Source organism: Heterodontus francisci, chromosome 7 (assembly GCF_036365525.1).
Source record: "Heterodontus francisci isolate sHetFra1 chromosome 7, sHetFra1.hap1, whole genome shotgun sequence".
In the NCBI taxonomy this organism is placed as follows: Eukaryota; Metazoa; Chordata; class Chondrichthyes; order Heterodontiformes; family Heterodontidae; genus Heterodontus; species Heterodontus francisci.
In genome coordinates, this window is record NC_090377.1 from 18,612,189 (window position 1) to 18,638,870 (window position 26,682).

A 26,682-nucleotide genomic window follows, 5' to 3' on the forward strand; every position below is an offset into this window, starting at 1 on the left:
TGTTCAAGAATGCAAAATGTGTGGCTTGCGGAAGTTACTACAGAAAGGAGTCTTTACATGCAGAATTGCAGAAGGGAACATTTAGTACAATGGCTGAAAAGAAGTTATGCAAACTTGGGTACAGGCCTGCAGGTTCAATTGTGCTGGTGATGTTTGTTTTGAGAACTGTCGTCTCAAGCACGGAAGGCTTAATGAAAGCAATAAGGTTATCTGTCCTTGGATGTCAGAGAACATCCAGAAACAATATAGGGTATCTTTGGATCTTTTCACGGTGACAGGACTGAGTCCTGAAAGCAATTACAAAGAACGTTTGTCAATCATGCAATGTTGTGCTCCACTCACTCAACTAGTGATCAGGGCACGCTGACTGAGAGATTTGATGGTGTGGCACCTGTTTTAAAAAGGACCAATATGGTGAAGTGCCATGCACACACATTCTGAACCACTATATTGGTATAGGCAACAAATGTGGCATCTGGGGTCCATGCCTGAAACAGTCGTTAGGCCCTTTGTATATGCAAGTAATGGACCTGATGCCTGTTTGTTACCTTTATCAAATTTGTTTGCCTTGAATGCAGCCGGCAGCAGGAGCAAAATGGGCAACAGTGAATCGCCAATCACTGCGGAAAAGAAAATGAGACGGAGTGTAAAACAGGCTGCCAGTGCCTGATTTGCACCTCTGTCCAAGGTGAATTTCACACCCCCATTATACATTGACACCAGTGGGATAGAGGGAAACAAGAATGGGAATTATTTTGCACAACGTACGATTGCTTTTCTATCAGGAAAAGTATCCAACCAAACTGAACCACATTATCATTCGGGCAGACTTCTTCCTGAGTCTTCATTAAAAGTTTTTGAAAAAGCTTCTGAATTCAAACTGGAGGATTCACATTTCAATATAAAAATATGAGGAAAATCTTATCAAATGTTCACCAGCTCCATGGCAATACAATTAAATGCAGCTGGAATCCCTAAGATCGTCAAATTAATAGTCATTTATTTCCGAGGCTATTCCCATCGCTACTGGTAAGTAAATTAAATTGTGGTAGCACTTCAGCTTATTACAAATTTAACAGCACAATAATTACATATTTCAGTGATGCTGTCCTGAAACTGCTCTGATTTAATTAACTGGAATATTAGTTATGAAACCTATGTTTAATATCAGCTGAGGCATTACATCAGATAAAGAAATTCGATTTAAAAAAATGTATTTTTATACCACACATGTGAATTTACTATTTATATGGAAAAAATGTTATTCAGTGATAACTCATTTGCATCAATAGTTCTCCTCGCATTCAATCAAAAATGTCTTCCACAGAATCCCTTAACTGAGAATAGTCCCAGGCAGCATCAAATGATCAATGAATGGGAAGATCACAGCACTCACAGACAGCACTTGCCAAAATTCCTTCGACAGCACCTCCCAAACCCATAACCTCTAACACCTAGATCGACAAGGGTAGCACCACCACCACCACATCACACACCACCCTGACTTGGCAATATATCACCACTCCTTCAGTGTTACTGGGTCAAAATCCTTCCTATCGAACATCACCATAGTGGTTCCAGATGGCGGCTCACCACCACCATCTTCTCGAAGGCAACTAGGGGTGGGTAATAAATGCTGGCTTTGCCAGCGATGCCCACACCCAATGACTGTTTGCATTTTTAAAAAAATGTTTGATGAGGACTCCGATCAGGAGAATGCACTGTGGGCTATCCAACTGATTGCTGTCAAGGGCTCTTCAGACAGAACTGCAGCAGATTCAGCCCACATCTGAAGTGGGAGTTTGTGGGGGGTGGTTGTGGGGGAGAACGGGGTGAAACCTTCCCGATTGGTCTAGAGGGTGGTGGAAGGGGTAAAGGTCAGAGTTAATAAACTTGGTGGGGGGGGGGGGGCGAAGGTCGGGATCGTAACGTCAGTTTTTTCGGGGGAGGGGTGGTTGGGGGAGAGGGCAACTAATAAGCTGATTACTCATAGGGGGGGAGAGGGAATTGAAACTTTTAATAAGTTTTTAATTTTAATTTTTCAGGTCCTATTACTTGAAAAATGTAAATTACACTGAAGGACTGGAGGCCCTTCAAAAATGACTGGGCTGAACTGCCAGTTTCTGTATTTTCTTTTCTAATTCTTTGCCTCAGAATTTGCAGTCAGTGGCGAAGAAATATTCAGCAGAGAGGTTGTTCAGTACTAATTAAGACTTAGCTCTTCGTTAAGAATTCACTTACACTTGAATGGACAAGCACTAACTTTTCCTGGGATGTTTACATAGAATTACATAGAAATTACAGCACAGCAACAGGTGTATCCAGTGGGTATTTACATAGAATTTCATAGATTATGCAACACAGAAACAGGCCATTCAGCCCAACCATTCCATGCTGGCATTTCTGCATGCTTTGATCCAGCAGCAAATCCTCATTGCTTAGTTTCATACATACTGCATTAGAAAGGAATCCTGCACACCTTGTGGAAACTCTGTTCTCTTCGCCCCTTAACCCACCTCTTCTGGCCAATTAATTTCAGGGTAGTTGAATTCTCTCCCGCTTGTTACTAATTTCCCTGATTTGTTTGCATGTTCTTTCTCCACTTCCCTTCCAATATTAAGTGGTCTTTAGACCCTATTAGGGTTAGGTTCAGGAGAGGCGGAGGCATTGTTACTGTACCAGTAACCCAGAGACCCAGGGTATTGCTCTGGGGCCACGGGTTCAAATCCCACCATGGAAGAAGGTGGAATTTGAATTCAATTAAGAAATCTGGAATTAAAAAGCTAGTCTAATGATGGCCATGGAACCATTGTCGATTGTTGTAAAAACCCATCTGGCTCACTAATGCCCTTTCGGGAAGGAAATCTGCAGTCCTTACCTGCTCTGGCCTACATGTGACTCCAGACCCACAGCAATGTAGTTGACTCTTAAATGCCCTCTGAAATGGCCTAGCAAGCCACTCAGTTGTACCTAACTGCTACGAAGTCAATAAAGAATGAAAGCGGACGGACCACCCAACATTAACCGAGGCATCAGAAACAACAGCGGCAAACGCAGCCCGGTCGACCCTGCAGAGTCCTCCTTGCTAACATCTGGGGGCTTGTACTAAAGTTGGGAGAGCTGTCCCACAGACTAGTCAAGCAACAGCCTGACATAATCATACTCACGGAATCATACCTTACAGACAATGTCCCATACACCGGCATCACCATCCCCGGGTATGTCCTGTCCCACTGGCAGGTCAGACCCAACAGAGGTGGCGGCACAGTGGTATACAGTCGGGAGGGAGTTGCCCTTGGAGTCCTCACCGTTGACTCCAGACCCCATGAAAGTCTCATGGCATCAGGTTAAATATGGGCAAAGAAACCTCCTACTGATTACCGCCTACTGCCCTCTCTCAGATGATGAATCAGTACTCGTCCATCTTGAACACACTTGGAGGAAGCACTGACAGTGGCAAGGGTGCAGAATGTACTCTGGGTGGGGGACTTCAATGTCCATCACCAAGAGTGGCTCCGTAGCACCACAACTGACCCAGCTGGCCAAATCCTAAAGGACATAGCTTCGAGACTGGGTCTGCGGCAGGTGGTGAGGGAACCAACAAGAGGGAAAAACATACTTGACCTCGTCCTCAGAAGTCTGCCTGCCGCAGATGCATCTGTCCAGTGCACTATCGGTAGGAATGACCGCCGCACAGTCCTTGTGGAGACAAAGTCCTGCCTTCACATTGAGAATACTCTCCATTTTGTTGTGTGGCACTGCCGCCATGCTAAATGGGATAGATTTCAAACAGATCGAGCAATGCAAAATTGGGCATCCATGAGGAGCTGTAGGCCATCAGCAGCAGCAGAATTGTACTCAACCACAATCTGTAACCTCATAACCCGGCATATTCCCCACTCTGCCATTACCATCAAACTGGGAGACCAACACTGGTTCAATGAAGAGTGCAGGAAGGCATGCCAGGAGCAGCACCAGGTATATCTTAAAATGAGGTATCAACCTGGTTAAGCTACAACCCAGGACTACTTGCGTGCCAAACAGCGTAAGCAGCATACGATAGAGAGAGCTAAGCGATCCCATAACCAACGGATCAGATCTAAGCTCTGCAGTCCTGCCACATCCAGCCGTTAATGGTGGTGGACAATTAAACAACTAACTGGAAGATGGCTCCATAAATATCCCCATCCTCAATGATTGGGGAGCCCAGCACATCAGTGTGAAAGATAAAGCTGAAGCATTTGCAACAATCTTCAGCCAGAAGTGCCGAGTTGATGATCCATCTCGGCCTTCTCCTGAAGTTCCCAGCATCACAGATACCTGACTTCAGCCAATTTGATTCACTCCGCGTGATATCAAGAAACGACTGAAGGTACTGGATACTGCAAAGGCTATGGGCCCTGACAATATTCCGGCAATACTACTGAAGACCTGTGCTCCAGAACTTGCCACGCCCCTAGCCAAGCTGTTCCAGTACGGCTACAACACTGGCATCTACCCGGCAATGTGGAGAATTGCTCAGGTAGAATTCTTTGAGGAAGTGACAAAGTTGATTGATGAGGGAAGGGCTGTAGATGTCGTATACATGGACTTCAGTAAGGCGTTTGATAAGGTTCCCCATGGTAGGCTGATGGAGAAAGTGAAGGCGCATGGGGTCCAAGGTGTACTAGCTAGATGGATAAAGAACTGGCTGGGCAACAGGAAACAGAGAGTAGCAGTGGAAGGGAGTTTGTCAAAATGGAGACGTGTGACCAGTGGTGTTCCACAGGGATCCGTGCTGGGACCACTGTTGTTTGTGATATACATAAATGATTTGGAGGAAAGTATAGGTGGTCTGATTAGCAAGTTTGCAGACGACACTAAGATTGGTGGAGTAGCAGATAGTGAAGGGAACTGTCAGAGAATACAGCAGAATATAGATAGATTGGAGAGTTGGGCAGAGAAATGGCAGATGGAGTTCAATCAGGGCAAATGTGAGGTGATGCATTTTGGAAGATCCAATTCTAGAGTGAACTATACAGTAAATGGAAAAGTCCTGGGGAAAATTGATGTACAGAGAGACTTGGGTATTCAGGTCCATTGTTCCCTGAAGGTGGCAACGCAGGTCAATAGAGTGGTCAAGAAGGCATACGGCATGCTTTCCTTCATCGGACGGGGTATTGAGTACAAGAGTTGGCAGGTCATGTTACAGTTGTATAGGACTTTGGTTCGGCCACATTTGGAATACTGCGTGCAGTTCTGGTTGCCACATTACCAAAAGGATGTGGATGCTTTGGAGAGGGTTCACCAGGATGTTGCCTGGTATGGAGGGCGCTAGCTATGAAGAGAGGTTGAGTAGATTAGGATTATTTTCATTAGAAAGACGGAGGTTGAGGGGGGACTTGATTGAGGTGTACAAAATCATGAGAGGTATAGACAGGGTGGATAGCAAGAAGCTTTTTCCCAGAGTGGGGGATTCAATTACAAGGGGACACGAGTTCAAAGTGTAAGGGGAAAAATTTAGGGGCGATATGCGTGGAAAGTTCTTTACGCAGAGGGTGGTGGGTGCCTGGAACGCATTGCCAGCGGAGGTGGTAGACGCGGGCACGATAGCGTCTTTTAAGATGTATCTAGACAGATACATGAATGGGCAGGAAGTAAAGAGATACAGACCCTTAGAAAATAGGCGACAGGTTTAGATAGAGGATTTGGATCGGCGTAGGCTTGGAGGGCCGAAGGGCCTGTTCCTGTGCTGTAATTTTCTTTGTTCTTTGTAGGTATGTCCTTTACACAAAAAGCAGGACAAGTCCAACTTGGCCATTTACCGCCCATCAGTCTGCTCTCAATCACCAGTAAAGTGATGGAAGGTGTCGTTGACAGTGCTGACAAGCGGCACTTGCTTAGCAATAACTTACTCAGTGACGCTCATTTTGGGTTCCGCCAGGGCCACTCAGCTCCTGACCTCATTACAGCCTTGGTTCAAACATGGACAAAAGAGCTGAACTCAAGAGATGAGGTGAGAGTGACTGCCTTTGACATCAAGGCATCATTTGACCGTGTATGAGATGAAGCAGCCCTAGCAAAACTGAAGTCCATGGGAATCAGAGGGAAAACTCTCCACTGCTTGGAGTCATACCTAGCGCAAAGGCAGATGATTGTGGTTGTTGGAGGTCAATCATCTCAACTCCAGGATGTCACTGCAGGAGCTCCATAGTGTAGTGTCCTAGGCCCAACCATCTTCAGCTGCTTCATCAATGACCTTTCTTCAATCATAAGGTCAGAAGTGGGGATGTTCACTGATGCTTGCACAATGTTCAGCACCATTCGCGACTCCTCAGATACTGAAGCCATCCGTATAGAAATGCAGCAAGACCTGGACAATATCCAGGCTTGGGCTGATAAGTGGCAAGTAATACTTGTGCACACAAGTGCCAGGCAATGACCATCTCCAACAAAAGAGAATCTAACCATCTCCCCTTGACATTCAATGGCATTACCATCGCTGAAATCCCCACTATCAACATCCTAGGGGCTACCATTGACCAGAAACTGAACTGGAGTAGCCATATAAATACCATGGTTCGAAGAGCAGGTCAGAGGCTAGGAATCCTGAGGCGAGTAACTCACCTCCTGACTCCCCAAAGCTTGTCCATCATCTACAAGGCACAAGTCAGGAGTGTGATGGAATATTCTCCACTTGCCTGGATGGGTGCAGCTCCAACAACACTACACTCAAGAAGCTCGACACCATCCAGGACAAAGCAGCCTGCTTGATTGGCACCCCATCCACAAACATACACTCCCTCTATCACCGATGCACAGTAGCAGCAGTGTGTACCATCTACAAGATGCACTACAGCAATGCATCAAGGCTTTTTAGACAGCACCTTCCAAACCCACGACCTCTACCAACTAGAAGGACAAGGGCAGCAAATGCATGGGAACATCACCACCTGCAAGTTTCCTTCCAAGTCACACACCATCCTGACTTGGAACTACATCACTGTTCCTTCACTGTCGCTGGGTCAAAATCCTGGAACTCCCTTCCTAACAGCACTGTGGGTGTTCCTACCTCACATGGACTGCAGCGGTTCAAGAAGGCAGCTCACCACCACCTTCTCAAGGGCAATTAGGGATGGACAATAAATGCTGGCCTGGCCAGCGACACCCGCATCCCATGAATGAATCAAAAAAGATTAGCATATTTGATCCTTTCGTATCCTTTATCTCAATCCACATGGACTCCATTTCTGTATTACTGATGGCTGCTTTACTTTTTTCTAATGAGATTCTGTTATCTCAAATAATAGCGTTACACAACAGCCCTTTTCCCCTCTCTATCTCAGGGTAAGTACCCCAACTCGTCACCATTGTATCTGCGTGTATGCCAGATTTCTCAGTACCGGTGTACTGAAGCTTATGGAGGAGCAGGGCAATTCAGACTGCAACGTCCAAATTCCCACATTGAACTGCGCATGTGCGGTCACCAGAAGTGAGTGCTGATGGCGTCAGTCATTCTCCCTGCAAAATTCATGACCATTATATTTCCATTAAGAGTGTGAAACTGACTCGAAACTCACATGATGCTTGTTGATGTGTTTCAAGATGATTTATGTCATTACAAATCCAAGCTGGTCATGTCCTAACAGCAACAACTTGTACTTACTTGCTTTTCACGTAATAAAACATGCCAAGGTGCTTCAACCAGCTACGACACCTTGACTTATCTAATCTTCTCTTTTTGTAATCTATTCACTGTCCTGCATTAAGCCCTTGGCTCTCCACCTAGGCCTGTCAGTAATGGAAGTAATTCACCATCTTTAACAGTGCAGAACAACAAGAAAAGTAATAGAGATGCAAACCTATTCAAAATGATTTTATACCACATATTGACAAAAGAAACAGAGGGGGAGATGAGGAGAACTTATTTTATGCAGTGCATGGTTATGATCTGGAATGGGTGGCGGAAGCAGATTCTAAGGTAACTTATGAAGTTAGAGTGGGGATTTGACAGCCCTTTCAAAGAGCCAGCACAGGCAAAATGGGCCAAATGATCACCATTTGTGCTGCATGATTGTACAATTCTATGAAACACTTTTTCACAAGGACTGCTCCCCCATTTCACAACTTGAAATGACCCACTTTTTTTGTTGTTGTTTTATCAAGCACTGCTTATTACATGCTGGTGGTAGATTGAATACAACAGTGCGCACAAACAAATAACTCCAAAGAAACATTTCACAGGGAAAACTTTCATATGCTGCTCAAACTTTATCCAACTAATTATTTTCGGCAGCAATTTTTTTGTTGTTGCTATGTTTGCAAATTGCAGTCATTCTGGGAAATTGGAGAAAACAAAACCATTTTGCAGTGTATTGCAACTCGGAATGGAATGTTGCATTATTTACCTTATGAAGGCCCCTGCCCCTTCCCCATCACCCAGTTCGTGATGATCTATTTCTTCCCACCTGCCTGATCATGGACAAAATTGACCTTCAGGTGCTGTAACCTCTTGATGTCACTGTCAATACACACTCTGCTCAGCAGCACTTTAATCGCACTCTTATTTCAAATTAGACTCAGCGCACGGTCTGTATAGCACGTGCTGACAGTAGTATACTGTGCACAGTTCTTCATATAAAAATCATTTGGAGGTCCTGGATAAGGTGCAAAAGAGTGTCAAAATGCTGATACTAAAACTGAGAGGTTGCATGTATCAAGAAGGACTTAACAGACTGGGCTCTTTTCTCGAGAAAAGAGAGAGCTGAGTGGTGATTTAATAGAGGTGTTTAAAAATATGAAGATGTTTGTTAAGGTAGACGTAAAGAAAATATTTCCAGCACAGTGGCGCAGTGGTTAACACCGCAGCCTCGCTGCTCCAGCGACCTGGGTTCAATTCCGGGTACTGCCTGTGCGGAGTTTGCAAGTTCTCCCTGTGACTGCGTAGTTTTTCGCCGAGTGCTCTGGTTTCCTCCCACAGCCAAAGACTTGCAGGTTGATAGGTAAATTGGCCATTATAAATTGTCCCTAGTATAGGTAGGTGGCAGGGGAATAGTGGGGATGTGGTAAGAATATGGGATTAATGTAGGATTAGTATAAGTGGGTGGTTGATGGTCGGCACAGACTCGGTGGGCCGAAGGGTCTGTTTCAGTGCTGTATCTCTAAATAAATAAATAAAAAATTATAAGGGAGACAAAAAACTAGGAGCCATAAATATTAGATCATCAGAAATAAGTGCTATAGGGAATTCAGGAGAATCCTTTTTTTAAATTATTTCATGGGATGTGAGCGTCACTGGCAAGGCCAACATTTATTGCCCATCCCTAATTGCCCTTGAGAAGGTGGTGGTGAGCTGCCTTCTTGAATCGCTGCAGTCCATGTTGGGTAGTTACACCCACAGTGCTGTTAGGAAGGGCGTCCCAGGATTTGGACCCAGCGACAATGAAAGAATGGCAATATAGTTCCAAGTCAGGATGGTGTGTGGCTTGGAGGAGGTGGTGGTGTTCCCATGCATCTGCTTCCTTTGTCCTTCTCGGTGATAGAGGTCGCGGGTTTGGAAGGTGCTGTCAGAGGAGGCGTTGTGAGTTGCTGCAGTGCATCTTGTTTATGGTACACACTGCTGCCACAGTGTGTTGGTGGTGGAGGGAGTGAATTTTTAAGGTCGTGGATGCGGTGTTGATCAAGTGGGCTGCTTTGTCTTGGATGGTTTCGAGCTTCTTGAGTGTTGTTGGAGCTGCACTCATGCAGGCAAGTGGTGATTATTCCATCATACTCCTGACCTGTGCCTTGTAAATGGTGGACAGGCTTTAGGGAGGCAGGAGGTGAGTTACTTGCTGCAGAATTCCTAGCTTCTGACCTGATTTTGTTGCCATAGTATTTATATGGCTGCCACAGTTCAGCTTCTGGTCAAGTTAGAGGCAACTTGATTGAACCATATAAGATCCTGAGGGGACTTGACAGGGTGGATGTGGAAAGGATGTTTCCCCTTGTGGGAGAATCTAGAACTAGGGGTCACTATTTAAAAATAAGGGGTCTCCCATTTAAGATGGAGATGAGGAGAAATTTTTACTCTCTGAGGGCTGTGAGTCTTTGGAACTCTCTTCCTGAAAAAGGCGGTGGAAGCAGAGTCTTTGAATATTTTTAAGGCAGAGGTAGATAGGTTCTTGATAAGCAAGGGAGTGGAAGGTTATCGCGGGTAGGTGGAAATGTGGAGTAATCAGTTCAGCCATGAACTTACTGAATGGTGGAGCAGGCTCGAAGGGCCGAGTGGCCTCCTCCTGCTCCTAATTCGTATGTTCGTATGTCAATAGTAATCCCCAGGATGTCGATAGTGGGGGTTTCAGTGATGGTAATGCCATTGAATGTCAAGGGAAGATGGTTAGATTCCCTCTTGTTGGAGATGGTCATTGCCTGGCACTTGTGTGGCGTGAATGTTAGTTGCCACTTATCAGCCCAAGCCTGAATGTTGTCCAGGTCTTGCTGCATTTGGACACTGATTGCTTTAGTATCTGAGGAATTGCAAATGGGATGGAACACTGTGCAATTATTAGCGAACATCCCCTCTTGTGACTTTATGCTGGAGGGAAGGTCATTGATGAAACAGCTGAAGATGGCTGGGCCTAGGACACTACCCTGAGGAACTCCTGTAGTGATGTCCTGGAGATGAGATGTTTGGCCTCCAACAATCACAACTACCTTCCTTTGTACTAGGTATGACTCCAACCAGTGGAGAGCTTTCCCCCAATTCCCATTGATTCAATTTTGCCACGGCTCCTTTATCATAGAATCTTAGAATTATAGAATGTTTGCAACACAGAAGGCCATTCATCCCATCATGTCAATGCTGGCTGTCTCCCCTGCCTTTTCCCTGTAGCCCTGCAAAATTTTTTTCTCTTCAGATAATTATCGACTTCTCATTTGAAGTCATTTATTGAATTTGCCTCCACCACACTCTCAGGTCGTGCAATCCAGATTCTGATCACTCGCTGTCTATGTTTGAACCAAGGCTGTAATGAGGTCAGGAGCTGAGTGGCCCTGGCAGAACCCAAACAGAGCATCACTGAGCAGGTTATTGCTAACACTGTCGACGACACCTCCCAGCACTTTACTGATGATCGAGAGTAGACTGATGGGGCAGTAATTGGTCAGATTGGATTTGTCCTGCTTTTTCTGTACAGGACATACTCGAGCAATTTTCCACATTGTCAGATAGATGCCAGTGTTGCAGCTTTACTGGAACAGCTTGGCTAGGTGCTTGGCAAGTAATGGAGCACAGTCTCCAGTATTATTGCCGGAATGTTGTCAGGGCTCATCAGAAATGGTAATTGGCAAAATTGGATTTGTCCTGCTTCTTATGGACAGGACATACTTGGGCAGTTTTCCACATTGTCACGCAGATGCAGATGTACTGGAAGAGCTTGGCTAGGTGTGCGGCTAGCTCTGGAACATAAGTTAGAGCCCCTAGTCTTTGCTTCATCCAGTGCCTTTAGCCGTTTCTTGATATCGCATGGAGTGAATTGAAATGTCTGAAGACTGGCATCTGTGATGCTGTGGACCTCAGAAGGAGGACGAGATGGATCATCTACCTGGCCACTTCTGGCTAAGTGTGGTTGCAAATGCTTCAGCCTTGTCTTCTGCAGTGATGTGCTGGGCTCTCCTATCATTGAGAATTGGGATGTTTCTTGAGCCTCCTCCTCCATCTTTACCCAGAGAGTGATTAGAATGTGGAACTCGCTACCACAAGGAATGGTTGAGGCAAGTAGCATAGATGCATTTAAGGGGAAGCAAGATAAACACATGAGGGAGAAAGGAACAGAGGAAAAGGCTAATAGGATGTGAGGAGGCTCTTGTGGACCATAAATGCCAGCATTGACCAGCTAGGCTGAATGGCTTGTTTCTGAGTGGTCAACTTGATGTAACTCTATGTAACACTACCAGCTGATAATTCTCTTCACAGTCAGGCAGCGGGGAAAGCAGAACACTGGGAATCAGATAGATATGGAGTGGCATCAATATGGGGACTCCATCATACACCTCAACTAATCCTGGACCAATGCTACTACTGCCAACAAGTACATTTTTTGGGGCATTTACACCAATGGTCCCCGATCACACACAATATACTGTCGATAAAATATTCCCAATTTAAAAAGAAAGACTTGCATTATATGTTGCCTTTCACAACCTCAGGATATTCCAAAGCACTTTACAGCGAATGAAATACATTTGAAATGTAGTCTACGTTGTAATGTAGGAATATAATCATTTATTGCAAAAAAAAGGTCATTATGTGCTGCCTCAACAATTTAGTAACAGCTACAAAGTATCTAAATGCCTGGATTTGGATAACCTAAAAAGAGTTTCAAAAATTGTTTGAAACCTGAAACTTGGGCTGAATTTTCCAAGAAGCTAAGTGGTCCTGCCACCGGGACCGAAAGAGGGACCCCAACCCCGCGCAGGCAGGCGGCAGGACCCTGGGCGGCATCTTACCGGTGGTGACCAATTAAGAGGCCACTGCCAGGACCACCATCCAATTGAGGAAGGAGGCCCATGTCCCAGAGCTGCTGGTCCAATCAGAGGGCAGGCAGCTCGGTAGCCTTGGCAGCACCGCCATCATTGGTGGCCAGTGCTGAGGCTGAAAGAAGAAGGCACGGAGCCGCCCTCAAATACAAGGTAAGTTTCTTTTTCTTACCATGCTAGGAGCAGACAGGCAGGCCTCAGCAACCGGGGTTGGCGGAGGGGTAAAGTGGCACCTGTTAGCGACAGCACCATAGCCCCGGGGACCGTCATTGCCACTGCGTGGGACCCCGCTGTGGGCTATGGTGTGACCATAGGGGAGGACCCTCCCCCAAGGATCCCACTGGCGGTCTCCTCATGTAGCAGTGGTGCCTCCCGACACAGGTAAAATGCTCGTGGGGGTGGGCACTTTATCGGCCACCTGGTGAACAGCTGCGCCGCTAGTGTTGCCGTCACTGATAATATCTGGTGGCAGCAGGCAGACTTTGAACTTCCCTCCCTACGCCTTCTGCCGCCATTTTAACAGTCCTCCCACCTTCTGGGGATGTGCCATCCAAGAGAGAATTAATTACTGCTGAATAGAACTAACTTCACGCTGTTAATTTAAATGTCGAGAAAATCGGACTTGTGAGTCTGAGATTTTCTGATTAGCACTCCTTGTGGGTGCTGCCTCTCACCTGAAGTGCCTTGTTGGGAAATCAATCCTTAAAGATCTTCCTGAAGGCTGTGGAATCTGCTTCACACTAACTGCATTGCAACTTTGCATCTTTCCATTAGAGCATACAGATGATTTGCACAAGTACCCAAGCATAGAGGCTCGAGTGTTTGTCTGATGACTATGCTGATCTGCATCCAACCACAATTCTCTATCGGAAGGAACACAGGAACAGGAGGAGGCCATTCAGCCCCTTGAGCCTGTTCCGCCATTCAATTAGATCATGGCTGATCTGTATCTTTACTGCATCTGCCCGCCTTGCTTCCATAACCCTTAATACCTTCATCAAACAAAAACTCTTATCAGTCTCAGTTTTGAAATTTTTAATTGACTCCCCAGCCTCAACAACATTTTGGAGAGTGAGTCCATGATTATGACCCTTCCTAACATCAACCCTGAACAGCCTATCTCTAATTTTAAGGTTGGTCTCCATTCTCTGGACTCCCCCATCAGAAGGAATAGTTTTCTTGATCTACCTTATCAACTCCATTGACCATCTTATACATCTCAGTTAGATTGCTCTAATCTTCTATACTTTGAGGGAATACAGGCCTAGTCTATGCACCCTTTTAGTCCAGGTATTATTCTGCTAATTCTGCACAGCACCATCTCCAAGGCCCAATAATCCTTCCTCAGCTGCGATGCCAAGAGCTGAATGCAAGACTCAAGATGGCATCTAACCAGAGCTCTGTACAGTTGTAATATAACCTACAGTCCTTTGTATGCCAGGAAGAAAGACTTACATTTACATAGTGCCTTTCATGGCATCAGGATGTCCCTAAGTGCTTTATAGCTAATTAAATACTTTTTGAAATGTATTGTTGTATCCTGGGGAAAACTGCTCAGGAATACCATCAACTGGAGCTCCTTGGCGTAGTGACAGGATTGTTGGAATAGCCTCCAGTGCCACTGTGCTGATGTATCTCTTGGTTCAGAGACTGATCCTGAGAATCCTTTGACTGAAACCTGTGCTCTTTTCATACAGAGGTTCTCACTGAGATCTTCAGCAGACGTGTTTGGTCGATAAATTCTTTCAGGGGCGGTGGGGAGTGGCGAGGAAGGAAAGGTCCATTTGCATAGGAGGCATCCTCCTCACGCGTCACCTCTCTTTTCTCTTCTCCATCCTTTTCCTCCACCATCTCCATTAAAATAATAAACAAGGGGCTGAATTTTCGGGCCCCGCCAACGTTGGGAACGGAAGCGCATGGGGCCTGAAAATTATGAGGGTCAGCAGATGTGCCGGATTTCCGACCCCATTCCCAGTGTTTTGCCCGAGGTGGATTTGGGCACTTGGAGGGCCGCCCACCACTATGAGGTGGGCAGGCAATTAGGCTCATTAAGAGCCTTGTTGAGCAGGATTTAAGGAGGACAATGGTACTTTCTAGATGGTCTCCAGTTTCATGCGCGATGGGGTGCAGATTAACTGCCTAGAGGTGGGCACCCAATAGCAGGCCAGCGTGCCTTCCTGCCTGGATGGGGGTACAGCCAAAGGCTGCCTTGTAGACGGGCTCCGCCCTCCCCCCCCCCCCCCCCCCCCGCCCTCCCCCCACCAATAGTGGTGGCCTGTCTGCTTTTTGTGTTTTTTTATTAAAGGTATTAAAAAGTGGCTGAGAGGGCACCTCCTTGTTGAAACGTCCTCCCAGTTACTTACCTTGTACTGCAGCTGGGTCAAGCTGGAAGGCCACTGATTGGCCCTTCAGCTTTGATAACCCACCCGTCGCCCTTAATTGGACAGGGATCTTGTCTCTATGCCAATTAAGGTTTCACCCGCATGAAAATCTTAACTTTCATCAGTTTCCCATCAGAGGCAGGCCCAGGACCTGAAAACAGTCCTGACTCCTGTTTCCTGCCTCTGTGGGGAAAATTCAGCCCAAGGAATCCCGAACCTGATACTTAGGACCTCTGACTGTGTGCGAGAACAAAAATATCTCATTAGCCTCACAGGCTGTCAGAGACAAGTCCATTTAAATCCAAATTTAAAGCCATAAAAGGTTTTAAAATGCTTTGTAAGTGTAGCAATCTCTCTCTTAAAAGTTTTTTTTCCAATTGTAAGCTGGAAAGTTAATCGCTTCTCCCAGTCACAGCTGCTGATGGTAAGTGCTTCTTTTAACTCACCATTAATTACCTTTGGTGCAAAGGGAGAGCGAGTGACAGGAATCGGTGACTCCAAACTGTTCCCCTTAATTTTATCACATGCTGATGAGAGCTCAGTGAATACATGCACGGAAGATCACCGTGATGGAAACTACATGAAAGAGCAGAATCTAGCGGAAATGGGTCCAGCCTTAACATTCACCTCCCAAAATGCTAATATACTTATTTTAAGCCTCAATTTGACAAATAGGTTCAGGCTCTGGGATTATTTCCACTGGAAGAGAGAAGATTAATTGGATCGATCTTTCAAAGAGCTAGCACATGCACAATGGGCCAAAAGTCCTTCTGCTATGCTGTATAATTCCCCGATTGAAAAGAACTTTAATGGAGATGTTTAAAATTATGCAGGATTTTGATACAGCCAATAAGTAAAGATTATTTCCTCTGGTTGGGGAAATCAGTGATGAGGGTTCTTCAACTTAAAGTGAAGAGTTAGGAGAAAGCTTAGGAATAATTTCTTTAAACCAAAGTTTATTAGAGCATGGAATCCTTTGCCACAGGGAACAGTTGATGCAAAGATTATTGCATCTTTTGAGGAGAAATTGGATATGAGGAGAGAGCAAGGAAGTATTATTGGTTTTGTGATTTGCGTACACAAAAGCAACTCACAGTCCCTTGAGAAACTGATGTTTCAGGAGAGAGATAAAAAAACAGCCTCCATTGTGTTCTTCCCAGGCCTTCTGTATTAGGTTGGAGTGAAATGGCATCGCTATGACATTCTAGGCATTTGCTTGAGAGTTGGAGGGAGGGGCGGGTGCTCCCTTCATGGCCCAATGCAGCCACCCCATGCATGTAAATAATCCCATCGCTGCAATTCGGAATGAGGTCTTCATCTGCCACTGTAAGCAACTGGGAGTTCAAAACCACCACACCTCCAGTGGTGGAGCCTGGGACTGCAGAATTTCTAGACCAATTAATTCCTTGAGATTGCAGTGGCCATTGGTATGCAGGCCAATATGGAAGCAATATCCAACAAACAAGCAAACAAATAAATGACAGTTCAACCTTGGGTGGTATGGATTGAGGTAAGAGAGTTCCCTCCTTTCAACTCTCTTGTTTATTGTGTTCTAACTGACATCCCAGCATCATGTTCAGAAGAAGATCTGTGACATCGCACTCTCCTGTTTATATTGGGTGATGCTACCACTCCTCAAACAGTTGTGACTGAATGGGGGCTAACAACAGTATGCAGGACACATGCAATGCCAATGGGTGATTGGAGTTAGCCCTGCTTTATGCTAGAAAGTACCATCTACTGAGTCAGAACCACATGCTTGTGGTCAATGGCACACTAATAACTTAAGAGATTCCTCTTGACCATGTGTTTAGCATGCTAGCCGTGGTAAAAATTGCAGTTTGGCTTATTTCAATTTCTTCTACTCCCTGATATCATATCCCCAGTCCCTTTATGAACATATGAACATGCAAACATATGAATTAACAGCAGGAATAGGCCATTCAACCCCTTCGAGCCTGCTCCGCCATTTAATCAGATCATGCGGAGATTAATAAGATCATAAGGAGAAAAATCAGACTGCTCCAACTACCAGGGGATCACCCTCCTTTCTATTACTGGGAAGATCCTGGCTAGAATACTTCTGAACAGGCTTGTGCCTACCATTGCGGAAGAAAACCTCCCAGAGAGACAGTGTGGTTTCAGAGCAAACAGAGGCACCACAGACATGGTATTTGCACTCAGCCAATTACAAGAAAAATATTGTGAGCAAAACAAAGGCCTGTATGTCCCATTGGTAGACCTCACCAAGGCATTCGACACTGTGAGCAGAGATGGACTTTGGAAAATCCTTGAAAAACTTGGATACCCACCCAGGTTCCTGGCCATGGTGAAGCAGTTTCATTAAAATCTGTAAGAACGAGTCAAGCAAAACAGCGACCTCTCAAGTCCCTTCCGTATCTCCAATGGTGTGAAGCAGGGATGTGTGCTGTCTCCGACTCTATTCACCATCTTTTTCAGCATGATGCTGCAGCAGGCAACGGAAGACTTTAAGGAGGGAGTTTACGTACGGTTCCGGACTGACCTTGTCAACCTCAGGCCTCTTCAGTCTCACACAAAGACACAAGAAAATCTCTTCCATGAACTTCTTTTCACCGATGACTGTGCTCTCCTGGCCCACAGTCAGTCAGACCTGCAAAGTATAACAACACATTTTTCTGAGGAGACACAACTCTTTGGACTAAAAATCCGTTTAAAGAAAACTGAAGTTCTGCATCGGCCTGCACCCCAAGAAGAATATAGACCACCAAGCATTGTCATCGAGGGAGCCGAGCTGAATGCCGTCAAACAATTTACTTATTTGGGGCGTGTCATCTCGTTTGATGCCACCATAGACAAGGAATTGGACAATAGGCTCGCCAAAACAAACAGTACATTCGGCAGACTCTACAAATGTGTGTTGAGCAACCACAGCCTCAGAGCACAGACCAAACCCAAAGTGTACAAAGCCGTAGTCCTCAGCACCCTTCTGTATCGCGCAGAGTCATCGGTCCTATACTGCCATCATGTACGCCTTCTAGAGCACTTCCATCAGTGCTGCCTCCATAGCATCCTCAAGATCTGCTGGCAGGACCGCATCTCAAACATTGAAGTCCTGGAAATAACTAATACCACCAGCATCGAGGCCATCCTTCTGCAAAGCAAACTGCGCTGCACAGGTCACGTTGCCCGGATGGATGATAGTCGCCTGCCCAAGATCGTGTTGTATGGAGAGCTGACCATGGGTAAAAGGAACAGAGGGACCCCATGCAAACATTTCAAGGACTCCCTGAAGACGTCCCTCTCTGTGTACCACATCGACCATCGCCAGTGGGAAACATAGGCCATAGATCGTGATGCCTGGAGATACTACATCAGGAGGGCTACAGACACCTTTGAGACTGAGCAAAGAACCAGCATGGAAGGAGGAGAAGGATAGATCCAATTTCCCCCAGCAGCGACTACACCTTCACTTGTACCCGCCGTGGGAGAATCTGCCGGTCAGGGATAGGCCTGACTAGCCACCAGCGGGCCTGCAACCGATGACTACAACTTTCCCAAAATCTTCGTCTGCGAAGAAATGCCAAGGGATTGATCTGAATGTGGCCTCAACTCCACTTTCCTGCCTACCCCCAATAACGTTTGACTCCTTTGTTAGTCAAGAATTTATCTACCTCTGCCTTAAAAATATTTAATGACCCTGCCTCGGTTTCCGGGGAAGAGAATTCCACAGGCCTTAATTTTGCTAACAAATTCCACTCACTCCCTAAAATGCAAGTGCCCTATCTCTTGAACAAATAAAACAAATAATTTTGTTCCATATTAACGTCTCTAAAAGCTTCCCCACTACCTGGAACAGACATGACTGTTTTGTAATGACACCAAGCATTGAGTGAAAGAAAGACTTAAAATTGTATTGTCTTATTACATCTCTGAAACATCTCAAAACACTTAACCTATGATGAATTACTGCGAAATGCAGTTATGTAAGCAAATATGTTCAAGCCATCATGTTCTAATTTTGGCCAGGATTGAATCATTGTGGGATATTGGCAGTAATTATGTTCTACATCCCATTACCACCAAATGAAGCATGCCATTATAGGCAGTAAATTAGCTGGAACACTATCATGTACGGGATGGACCTGACTTGCTGCTTAAACTGTGTACAAGGTAGAGGAACTATGAAATAAAAACAGTAAGTGCTGGAAATACTCAGCAAGTCTGGCAGCATCTGTGCAGAGAGAAGCAGAGTTAACGTTTCAGATCAGTCACCAATTGCAGTGAATAGAGTGAGTGGCCTTGTTGTAAGGGTCAGTGAGATGTTAAGAGGTATTGCAGGAAAAGGGACTTTTTGACATGCCCACAGAGTCTTCAGTATACTATTTGTATTGAATATTATTCATTTACCTGTTTAATGTTAAATAAAATTCTGTGTTGATGAATAACCTGAAAGTTGTCTCAACAGAGTGTACATACAACTGACCTTTCAAGACAAAAGGATCATGTGGTGACTTGCGATGTATTCCAAAAAGCTAAAACACTTTGTATTTTTTCTGTCAATTCCTGGATCTCACTGCATTTATCGAGATTCCGGGCAGCTATCAATATGCACTATTCTGTACAGAAAATTAAGTTCGCTTTTAAGAAAGGCAGAAAATGAGAGGCTTGACAGCGATGCCTACAATGCTCGAATGAAATAATAAAAGATTAGTGCAATGTCAGAATAATGATTAAACTTTGAGGAGTGTATTTTCACCACATTGCTAATGTTAAACAGCAATGTAGGGATAGGTACACAGCAATGTTCCCTGTTTTTTGCACTCAAATTAGCAAATTAATTCACAAAAAAATGGTATGTAAGGTACAGAAGTTGTGACTGTTTCTGTGTTTGATTACAAGCTACGTACTTGTGCTTCTTATATTTCCCTTTAAAATGTGCTTGTCCTTTACTTTGAATGTTACCATCCAAAGGCATCTGTGTTTTTCAAAGATGCTAGAGGGGACAAAGGAGAAGGTCAGAAGGACATCTGCGCCTTACATTGATAAAGTGGATGCCTTAGGCCTAATCTCTTCCTGCAGCCTCAGCATTAACCTAATACGGATCGAAAGTCTAAGGGGAGATCTTCTTGTTCAAAATACTTCCCTGTTTTATAGATCAAAGTAACAGCCTGAGCAGAATGTCTTCTCTGAAGCTTTAATCAAGTTTCTTATCGGCACAGTGACTCTTTGTTAGGGTCCTTCCATCTTCCAAGCTGCTCCATTGATGACCCCAATGGACGATGTTTCCCTGCTTCCTGCAGCATCCCTAAATTAACCTGGTCAGCCATGAACAGCCTCGAGGGGCTGAATGGCCTACTCCTGTTCCGATGTGAGAATGAAATCTCCCACAGAGCTGCCTGACTCATTAAGACTGTGCTATAAGCTGGGATGGAGACTTTTCGCTATAAAACTTAAGAATTACTTTGAAATGCAGTCTTTATCATTGTCTAAGCAAACACAGAGCCCAATTTGCACCTGGCGTAAAACAATATTAAAAAAAAGTGACCAGTAAATCTATTTTGGCAGGTGTTGGCGTGAGAGAAATGTTGTCCAGCAGATCAGTTGAACTTTCTGCTTTTTTCTTTACCGTGGTATTTTACCACCCACCCAAATAAGCAGATGGGACCTTGGTCTTATGTAAAAGACAGCATCTCTGACAATGTAGAACTTACCTCAGTCGAACAATAAAGCGTCAGTGCAGATAATATATTCAAATCCTTAAGTGCTGCATCTCATCATGCTTCTTATCACTATTCTTCCCCTTGGCTCCACTGTGTGAAATGTGAGCTCTAAAACCAAGTCTCACGCTTCTCCTTAGCCCTTCCTGAATGACAGGCTCACAAATCAGATTCACAAATCATTAAAAGTAACACGCAGGTTAATAAGCTCATAAAAAATGCAAACAAAGCACTGGGGTTCATTTCTAGAGGAGTAGCATTCAAAAGCAGAGAGGTTATGTTAAACGTGTATAGAGCCTTGTTCGGATTACACTTGGAGAACTGTACACAGTTCTGGACTCCATCTTATAAAAAGGATACAGAGGCTCTGGAGAAGGGGCAAGTAAGATTTACAAGGATGACACGAGAACTGAGAGATTATAATGACCAGAAAAGACTGAACAGTCTGGAGCTCGTTTCTCTTGAGAAGGGAAGACTAATAGAGGGTGACCTAATAGAGGTTTTTAAAATTATAAAGGGGGTTTGATAGAGTAGACGTGGAGAAAATGCTTCCACTTGTGGGCAACCCAAAACTAGAGATCATAAGTATAAGGTAGTCGCTAATAATTCCAATGAGGAATTCAGGAATAACTTCTTTACTCAGAGGATGCGGAAGTCACTACTACAAAGGAGTATAAATGCATTTAAGGGGAAGCTAGATAATTACAATGAGGAAGAAAGGGATAGAAGGATATGCTGAGAAGGACTGTATCTGTGTTGATAATTCTATGAGAAGGGTGCCTGTCGTTTTCCATTTTCCAGCCTTGTGAGAATGACTTGGTCTTAGCTTTGCGCCATTTAATTTCTAAGGTGAACCGGTCTAATGTTCTAATAGTGTAGGTCAGATGGTTTCACAGGTCGGCGCAACATCGAGGGCCGAAGGGCCTGTACTGCGCTGTAATGTTCTAATGACACACAGTGGCAGCAGTGTGTAACATCTACAAGATGCAAAATGCAACTCACCAAGGCTTCTTTGACAGGACCTTCCAAACCCATGACTTCTACCACTTGGAAGGACAAGGGCAGCAGATGAATGGGAACACCATCACCTGCAAGTTCCCCTCCAAGCCACACACCATCCTGACTATATCGATATATAGCCGTTCCTTCACTGTCGCTGGGTCAAAATCCTGGAACTTCCTTCCTAACAGCACTGTGGATGTACCTACATCACATGGACTGCAGCGTTTCAAGAAGGTGGCTCACCACCACCTTCTCAAGGTCAATAAAGGATGGGCAATAAATGTTGGCCTAGCCAGCGATGCCCTCATCCCATGAAAGAATTTTTTAAAAACCTGCTGCACCATCTATGCTGTCATGAAAACTCCATCTGCCAAGAATGAGGCAGATTAATTTTGTCATATGAAACATTAATTTGAAACTCTTGCTGGACTGAAAAGATGACTTGTTTAAAGAGATCCCAACAATGGTTGGAAATATTTGCATTCTAAGAGACAGTTACCTGGAGAAGACAATGGAACTGCTCCCTGATCCAATTAACCCAAATGGATTTTGATCACCAGACATTGAATGTGTAAAAAGCCAGCATTCCATTCCACCCGCCCCCCCCCCCCCAGCCCCACTGAGGGTGTCTGCTAAGATGGAGAATCCACAAAAGTGCAGGAGAGTTTGTTAGAAAAAAATCTGTTTACATGACTAACCTGCTGGCCCAGGTTTAGTTTTGAATTGTGTTCACAGAACAGTTTGAGCCAGACTGCAATTTGAAGACAAAAGAGAAGGAAGGTCTCTCCCTGGCTCTCTCTCTCTCTCTCTCATGAATTTCCAGATCCACTGAAGCCACTGAAACCTCAAGAGAGAAGACTCCTACATCGAAACAAATTTGGAAGAGTGCACAGGGCCCCAACAAAACGGCAAGATTTAACTGCAATCAAAGACGCTGCATCAAACTCAAAAGACAGTAAATGAACTCCAGCTATTGCTTCAAACTTTCCCCTTTATTCTTTCTCCTCTTCCGTCTCTACCTGCACGTGTGTTTATTGTGTATGCATGCTAGCGTGGACACATCGCATATTCGTAGTAGTTTTAACCGAGTTAGAGTTTTAAGGTGAATAAATATACACCTTTCTTGTTTAAATCTAAGAAAACCTGTCTGATTGATTTCTTTGCCACTACAATTGAAGAGCAGTGAACAAGGATTCACTGAGGGGATGCTAAAACATGGTGTTTTAAAAATTAAACCCGGTCAAACCAGGAAAAGGCTGAGCGGGAACGCCTAGACCCCTTTCTCACCTGGTCATAACAATGCTTACATGCTGCAAATTTGTGAGGCAGCAATGGCACTAGTCATGGGCACTGCCTCCACTGTAAACATTCAAAGGAGAATCAATATTGATTGTTTAATGACTCTATTGGTATGGAATGAGTGAAGCAAATACAATTGCTTTAACAACAGCAAAGCAGTATCACCGGTTTGACTGGGTGGAGATGTAACCCTGCTTCTTCCTGCTGTCCTTCCTTTGCTTCTCTACCAGTATCTGAGTGGGTAGCACTCTTGCCTCTGAATCAGAAGTTGTGGGTTCAAGCCCCATTCGAGTCCTGAGCACAAAACTCTAGGCTGATACTCCAATGAAGTACTGAGGGAGCACTACATTGTTGGAGCTGCTGTATTTTGGATTAGATGTTAAACAGTGGCCTCCTCTGCTCTCTCAGGTGGGCTTAAAAGATCCCATGGAACTATTTTGAAGTGGAGTCGAGGAGTTATCCTCAGTATCCTGGCCAATATTTATCCCTCTATCAACATCACAAAGCAGATTATCTGGTCATTATCAAATTGCTGTTTGTGGGAACTTGCTGTGCAGATTGGCTGTCATGTTTTTTAGATTGCAACAGTGACTACACTTCGGAAAGTACTTCATTGGCTATAAAGCACTTTGGGATGTCATGAGGTGATGAATAGCATTATATAAATGCAAGCCTGTCATTGTTTCTTTTGCAATGAGTTCTCTCGTTTGTATAGTTCATATTCTCTTTCCCATGTTGTGCAAACCCCCCTGTTTCTTTATTTGTTTATGGATGTGGCATCGCTGGCTAGGGCAGCATTTATTGCCCATCCGTAATTGCCCTTGAGAATGCTCCAGGTTCTGTGCCTCCTCCTCACATCTTTTTTGCATTGTTCATTTTGCATCACATGCAAACCTACTTAATATGCAAACTCGATATTTGATGGTTTAAAGTTCATAATCCGAACCACCAGCCTTTAATACCCTTGCTGTGATCAAACACTAACCTGAAGTCCGGGGCGGTGGCAGGCAGCGGCCGACCTGGAAGGAGTCTGGACTGGAGCAGACCTATAAAATAAAGAGCGGGGGCTCGAGGCCCCTCACTAACCTGACGTCCGGGGCAGTGGCGGGCTCTCTGACTGTTGCTGTGTGCTCTGTTTTGATAAGTGGGAAAAAAAACTAATAGTGGCATCACTGAAATTCTGTGGGTTGATTGGTCAGTGGGTGCCAGCTGTTATTGCCTGTAGACAGCTGAGATAGACCAGAGTAAAATAAAGGTTCCTTTTAAAATAAAGCCCTAGCTACCTGTAAATTATTAGTAATTACGAGCTGTACTAGTGCTGTTTGCACAGAGTGAGGCTGTAAGTAGAGTGTGGGCATTTTCACTGGCTGGGGGCGGTGGAAGGTGCTTTTTGGTCTCTTTCTTTTCTGCCTTCTCAGCCTCAAAGGTAGAGGAGATAAAGCTGATTGTAAATAGCTGGTAAGTTATTACACTAGCAAAATTTCATTGTAAAGTTAAGTAATGGCAGGGCAGCTCGGCCAAGTGGAATGTGCCTCCTGTGCAATGTGGGAAGTCGGAGACATGCCATGTGACATGGGTGAACATGTCTGCAGAAAGTGTCTCCGGTTACAGAAGTTTGAGTTTCAGGTTTCGGAGCTCGATTGGCGGCTGGAGTCACTGCGGTGCATCCGCGAGGTGAAGGACTATGTGGATGACACATTTCAGGAGGTGGTCAACCCGGTGCCGAGGCGAGCACAGTCGGGGGGAGAGTGAGTGGCTGCTGGATGGACAAAGAAGTCAGGGCAAGTAATGCAGGAGTTCCCAGAGGACATCCCACTTTCTAACCAGTATTCAGTTCTGAGTACCGATGGGAAAGAGGGTTCCTCTGGAGAGTTATGACTGGAACATCATGGGTGACTCAGCTGTGCTGGGATGGAGAAAAAGGGACAAGACAGCAATAGTGGTAGGGGATTCTATGGTTAGAGGAACAGATAGGTGTTTCTGTGGTCGCAGACGTGATTCCAGGATGGTATGTTGCCTCCCTGGTGCAAGGGTCATGGATATCACCGAGCGGCTACAATGTATTCTGGAGGGTAAGGGTGCACAGTAGTGATCCACATTGGTACCAATGACATAGGTAGAAAGAGGGATGAGGTCCTGCAACAAGAATTTAGGGAGCTAGGTAGTAGATTAAAAAGCAGGACCTCAAAGGTTGTAATCTCTGGGTTTCTCCCAGTGCCATGTGCTAGTGAGTATAGGAACAGGAGGATAGAGCAGATGAATGCATGACTGAAGAGATGGTGCAGGAGGGAGGGCTTTCGTTTCCTGGATCAATGGGTCTGTTTCTGGCAAAGTTGGGATCGGTACAAGTTGGACGGGTTGCACCTGAACTGGAACGAGACCAACATCCCTTGTTGGGAGGTTTGCTAGTGCTGTTGGGGGGGGGGTTTAAACTAATTTGGCAGGGAGATGGGATGTAGAGTGGAGGTACAATAGGGGGTGATATACAATCAAATATAGAAGAGAAACTAAGTCAGTCTGGAAGGCAGAGCAAATATAGACCTGTTAAGGCACAAGCGAATAATGCAAGGCTGGATTGTATCTATTTTAACGCAAGAAGTCGTACTAGTAAGGCAGATGAATTGAGGGCATTGATTAACACATGGGAATATGATATTATTGCTATCACATGGTTGAGGGAAGGGCAGGACTGGCAGCTCAATATCCCAGGGTATAGAATCTTCAGGCATGACAGGGGAGGAGGTAAAAGAGGAGGTGGCATTACACTGTTGATCAAGGAGTCAATTACTGCAGTAAGAAGGGATGATATCTTAGAAGGTTCCTCAAATGAGGCCATATGGGTAGAACTTAAAAACAAAAAGGGGGCAATCACTTTGCTGGGAGTGTACTACAGGCCTCCAAACAGTCAGAGGAGAGATAGAGGAGCAGATATGTAGGCAAATCTCTGAGAGGTGCAAAAATAATAGGGCAATAATAGTAGGAGATTTCAACTTCCCCAATATTAGAAAGGATAGTATTAATGCAAAAGGCTTGAAGGGGGCGGAATTCTTAAAATGCGTTCAGGAGAGCTTTTTGAGCCGGCACGTAGAGAGTCCTGCAAGTGAAGGGGCGGTACTGGACCTAATCCTAGGGAATGAAGCCAGAAAAAGTGGTAGAAATGTCAGTGGGGGAGCATTTTGGGGATAGTGACCATAATAACTCTGTAAGATTTAAGGTAGTTATGGAAAAGGACAAAGAGGGACCGGGAAAAAAAGTACTGAATTGGGGGAAGGCAGATTTCAATCTGATAAAACAGGATCTGGCCAAAGTGGACTGGGAGAAACTTCTTGCAGGAAAGTTTACATCAGACCAGTGGGAGTCATTCAGAATTGAAATAGTGAGAGTTCAGGTCCAACATGTTCCCGTAAAGGTGAAGAGTGGGACCTACAAGTCCAGGGAACCCTGGATGTCAAGGGATATAGAGGATTGAATAAGGAAAAAAAAGGAGGCTGATAGCAGATTCAGGGGGGTACTTATAAAAAGTAATTAGGAGAGTGAAGAGGGGGCATAATAAAACACTGTCAGGCAAGATAAAGGAAAATCCCAAGGCGCTTTATAAGTATATTAAGGGCAAGAGGATAACCAAGAAAGAGTAGGGACCATTAAGGACCAAAGTGGCAATCTGTGTGTGGAGCTGGAGGACATAGGTGATGTTTTAAATTATTACTTTTCATCTGTGTTCACTATGGAGAGGAACGATGTAGGTGTAGAGATCAGGGAGGGGGATTGTGATATACTTGAACAAATTAACATTGAAAGGGAGG

At 44.9% G+C, this 26,682-nt stretch overlaps 1 protein-coding gene across 1 annotated transcript in view; it reads left to right on the forward strand.

The window, feature by feature from the left end:
* The window catches only part of LOC137371880 (contactin-associated protein-like 5), a 558,385-nt gene that overhangs the window by 265,350 nt on the left and 266,353 nt on the right, over positions 1-26,682 (forward strand). The gene's annotated exons all lie outside the window — the stretch shown is intronic.